Here is a 5,562-nt window from a genome sequence, read left to right as displayed (position 1 = left end):
AGAATGATATACTTTTAAGAAGTTTTCTGTTTATTTTCTTTATTCCTGGATGTGGATTATTAAATGCTGTTGCCAGCAAGTAATATTTCTTTTCTTTTTTGAGAGAGACAGTGAGAAGCATCAACTCATGGTTGCTTCACTTTAGTTGTGTTTGTTTCTCATACATATCTTGACCAAGGATCAGGCCTCGGGCTCAAGCCAAGCCAGTGACCCCTTGCTCAAACCAGTGACCTTTGGGCTCAAGCCAGCAACCTTGGGCTTCAAGCCAGAAACCTTTGGGCTCAAGTTGGCAACCTTGGGATTGTGTTTATGATCCCATGCTCAAGCCAGTGACCCCACGCTCAAGGTGGCAAGCTTGTGCTGAAAGTCAGTGACCTTGGGGGTTTTCAACAGATAACATCAGGGTTCTGGGTCAATGCTCTACCCACTGTGACACTGTCAGTCAGACATATTTCTTGACTTGAATACATATCTTATCCTTTGTTTATTTTCCTCTTGCCCCCATCATTTGTTTTAAATGGCACTCACCTATCCTAGGGACAGGAAGTAAGTCCAGAGTTTGCACTGATCCTGAAGGTCCTATAGGCTGCCCAGGACCTAGGAAGTGGTCCTGGATGAGAGCATCATCCAACCACATTGCACTATATTGTGCTTGGCCAACTACTTGAATCATTTCTCAGAGATTCTGAATGTGAACTATAGATAGGGAGGGTTACAGGCTGAGGAATAAAAAAAAATTAAGCTTAATCACATTAAAAATTATTATTTCTATTCATCAAAAGGCCAATTAGAGAGTGAAAAGATAAGCAACAAAGTGGGAGAAAATATTTGCAACATTTTGTAAAAAACTAATATGAAGGAGACAGACAACCCAATAGCTCTATTCAAAACTTTTGAATAGGCATAAAAGGGAAAATCCAAATGGCCAATGAACCGTATGAAAAGATATTCAGCCTCATTAGTAATTGGGAAATGTGAATTAAACCCCAACAAGACACCATTATACATCTGCCAGATTGGCAAAATTCAACTATCTGAAAATAACAAATTACACAAGATTATAAAACAAAGGGAACACAAATACACTGCAGGAGGGACTATAATTGGGATAATTATTTTGATTTTGGCATTATTGAGTAACTTATGGTCTACCAATTGCACCTCAGCGAAATCTGTCCACATGGGCACCAAGAAATATGTGGGAAAAAAATGTTTATAAGATAATAGCAAAAACAAAATAAAACCAGAAGCAAACTAAATGTCTATAGATGATAGAATGGATAAATCCTTATGGTATATTTTTCTTACCTTTGGGTACATTTTGGTAATGGAAATGAATGACCAATAGCTACATGCAACAACATAATTAATCCAAGCTGGCAGGAAGTGGTAAAGAGTATGGAAGAGGTTGTGTCCTTCAGAGATAATGGCTTTGCCTTCTAAAAGGTTCTTCTTAATCTATTTTCTCACAACATTGGAAGTGACTTTTGGATTAAACTCTCTTTGGAGCTGTGAAAATTTCATAGCTGGCTTCTTGTTGGTATAGATGTTGGTGCCTAACGGTTGCTTTGTGCCGTAAATACTATGAGCACCCCCCCCCCCCATTCTTTTTTGGACGAGGCTTGACATTCCACGAGCCAGTCACCACTCCCAAAGTTCTTTTCTGAACATAGTTCTCAAAGCTACTTAATTTTTTTGCTTCCTTGATCAACCAATAATTCTCGCTCTCATTTTAGTGGTGGCCACCTTGAGCCCATCTGAAATGATAGGTTTCCAATCCAAGCCTTAGACCTCTGGGCACATTAGCCACAGGCCTGGTTTTTAGTTTGACTTAGTTTTAATGGGACTTTGAAAAAATGCTTTAGGTAACTGTAGCTTTTTGTTTTGGCTACAGAAACAATAGATTTTTCTAACTCTCTATAAAGATCCACATTTCTGGACATTCTTTGCAACCTGACCAATTCCTGCCTGCATTCTGTTGTAGTATCTTGCTAAACACACACACACACACATACACACACACCCACAGGAAAAAGCAGCTAGTAGACACTAACAATGTGGTTATATGCATTGTATGCAACTACTTTCTCTAGAGTCAGGGGATTGATAGGCCAGTAGTCTGTCCTTCAAATTATTGCAGATGACAATCTTGCCAAATGTTTTTGGCCGAACATAACAAGGACATTGGCTTTTCAGTAAATAATACCAATTTTCTTATCTCTCAACTGTTAAGCCAAGCCACACATTTTGGGTGTTTGTAACAGCAACACAATACTTTTGGTACCATTTTCTATATCAGTTAAGGTAAGGCTCAGTTGCTTTAACAAAAAGATATATCAATAATCTCACACATTAAAGAAGATAAGTTTAGTTCTTTCTCAGGTAACAGTCCAGAATGAGCATTCCAGGCAGTGGCTGGCTCTGCTCCGCCTTAGCATTCAGGGATCCAAGTTTTTTCCCATGCTGTTGCTCCTCCCCCCCCCAGGCCTTGATGTTGGCAAGGTTGGATTATTTCCTTGTCTGAGTCCCAGTGTGTGGGAAGGGGGAGGAAACACACCCAGGTATTAAGGTGTAGGCCTTGAAGTGGCACGTAGTATTTTTGCTCACATTCCTTTGGTGGAAATATAGCCACTTGACCATATCTAACTTCAGGGAAAGCTGAGATATGACCAGGATAAAGGAGAGAACAGATTTTGGTGGACCATTAGAGTTATTATATTACTCCAAAATTTTTAATTTTAAGTCTTCAAGTTACTTTTCAGTTCTGAGAACAGAACAAGACTCAAGATATCGGCTATAAAGTCAGAGTTACATAGAAAACCAGAAATACAAGAGCAGTTCCTCCTCTCATACATGTTATCTGAAAAAGTGCCAACGAATTTCACAAGCATCTTGCTGAAAGAGTGTGGCATTGAGATTTTAAACATTTTCTAGCAAACTATACATAGTAAAACCAAATTAATTATATGGGGTTCTGCTCTTTAACTGAAAGGAAGAAAAAGAAAAGAAGGATGGTAGGAAGAAAGGAAGGAAGGAAGGAAGGAAGGAAGGAAGGAAGGAAGGAAGGAAGGAAGGAAGGAAGGAAGGAAGGAAGAAGGAAGGAAGGAAGGAAGGAAGGGAGGAAGGAAGGGAAGGGAGGGAGAAGGGAGGGAAGGAGGGAAGGAGAGAGGGAGACAAAGAATGAAAGAGAGAGAGAGAGAAGGAAGGAAGGAAAGAGAGAGAGAGAGAGAGAAAGAAAAAGAAAGAAAGAAAGAAAGAAAGAAAGAAAGAAAGAAAGAAAGAAAGAAAGAAAGAGAGAGAGAGAGAGAGAGAGAAAGAAAGAAAGAAAGAAAGAAAGGCAAGGCCCATCACAGTGCCTGGCATAAAGTAGGCACTTAAGTGTCAGCCCCTCATTTTCAGCATACTTATGCCTCTCGGGGGCTATCCTGGCTCACTTAAAAGAAAGTGATGTGATCCAGGATAGCAGAGGGAGCTGCTGCTGCCCAGAGAGCCCAGAGACGTGAAGAGCAGTACCAAGGAAGTGTCCCAGGTTGCCCTATGGGGAGCGGTAACCTAAACACCATGAGGCGGTGATGGCCAATATGATACTCAGAGAGCCACTTCTTGCTCATCAAGCCTCTCATGGCCAGCCAGCCTCTTTTAACCATTCTCCTCTCTAGCCTCATTGACTGTCTGGTCTAATTTCATCTTGTTGAGCCACTATCTCTGCCCTGTAGTGCAAAGGAAACACAGCCCATAAGAGCTACAGCAGTTGGGGGCAAAGGTAAGGTGAGCAAGGCCGGGTGGGGGGAGGGGGAAAGGAGAAGGCGGGAGCTCACCCCTCGCACTGCACTGTGTGCACTGCTGCCTGACTGGCAGGAACAGCGGTAATGTGGCCACTCAGGTTTTTGTTTGTTCTATTCAGGCAAATTAGAAATTCAGTTATATGATGTGACAGATTTTCCCAGGTTCAAGCAGGTCAATTAAATCGATGCCTCTATTTCCAGATATTTGAGTGAATTCCTGTCTGGGTAGCCAAAGCCAAAGGTCACTCATGTTGACTCTAAAGCCCTGTGTTGCTCCATGTCCACTGTCAAGAGGTGGTCAGCTGCATGGAGAGAAAAAAAAAGACAGGACAGTAAAGAAACACCATCTGAGAAACTCCCTGTGAAAGAATAAACACTAGGACTATTATTTTGAGTTCTGTAACACAACACACACATGCACACAACCCCGTGAAGTGATACTAGTTGTTCGTAAAGACTTGTGCTAGGTGTGAGAAGGAGTATTGGAGGGAGGCCTTTGTTTTCCTTCTGGTGGACAAGGAAAAACCAGAGAAGACAAAGTTACCTTAAAAGAAACATTAATGAAGTAAAACAGCATAGTCAATTTGTCAGAGTGAAGACACAGTGAATGAAATGAATCGGGGAAAGAGATGAGTTTAATTATTCATTTATCCATTAAATCGTTCATTCCTACTGTGTGCCATCCATGGTGATAAGGACTAGAGATGCAGACACAAACAGGATCGCAGCTGTCACAGCAGAAAGTAGGAGACAGGCTGTAAGCAAATGGAAGCACGAATATGTCATCAGAGCTACTGCAGACCTTGGCACAAGGTTCAGGGCGACTCCAACCAGGTGAGGAGTCTGCGGGCAGAGATCACAAGGAGGCTTCGAGAAGGGCAAGGGTGACAGCTCTGATGAGCGAGGGAGCAGCAGTGTGTAAAGAGCAGGCGTAGGGGCCCAGGTACTGTAGAGCAGGGGTCCCCAAACTACAGCCCGGGCAGCATGCGGCCCCCTGAGGCCATTTATCCGGCTCCGCCGCACTTCCGGAAGGGGCACCTCTTTCATTGGTGGTCAGTGAGAGGAGCACATTGACCATCTCATTAGCCAAAAGCAGGCCCATAGTTCCCATTGAAATACTGGTCAGTTTGTTGATTTAAATTTACTTGTTCTTTATTTTAAATATTGTATTTATTCCCATTTTGTTTTTTTACTTTAAAATAAGATATGTGCAGTGTGCATAGGGATTTGTTCATAGTTCTTTTTTATAGTCCAGCCCTCCAACGATCTGAGGGACAGTGAACTGGCCCCTTGTGTAAAAAGTTTGGGGACCCCTGCTGTAGAGTCTTAGAAACCCATGCTCTAAAAGCAACCGTTTCTGTGGCTGGCCTTTTCACCTGGAGAGCAGCCCCTTTTCAGGAAGGGGGCCTGTTCCAGGGAGGCTGTGCTGATGGGGAACCACTGAGCTGTATGAACTAGACGGACTGCTGCTGGGCAGGCCCCTGACCTCATCAGGGCAGAGAGTGACCAGACTGGTGATATCCAATCAGCACACGAACCACCTTGATGAAGCAAAGTGCAAGCTGTCTCACCAAACATTCTTTTAGTAAATGTTACCCTGCCTGACCTGTGGTGGCGCAGTGGATAAAGCGTCGACCTGGAAATGCTGAGGTTGCTGGTTCGAAACCCTGGGCTTGCCTGGTCAAGGCACATATGGGAGTTGATACTTCCAGCTCCTCCCCTCCTTCCCTCTCTCTCTCTCTCTCTGTCTCTCTCTGTCTCTCCCTATCCTCTCTAA

This window comes from Saccopteryx leptura, chromosome 2 (assembly GCF_036850995.1).
Source record: "Saccopteryx leptura isolate mSacLep1 chromosome 2, mSacLep1_pri_phased_curated, whole genome shotgun sequence".
NCBI classification, from domain to species: domain Eukaryota; kingdom Metazoa; phylum Chordata; class Mammalia; order Chiroptera; family Emballonuridae; genus Saccopteryx; species Saccopteryx leptura.
Note: the sequence above shows the minus strand (reverse complement) of the source record.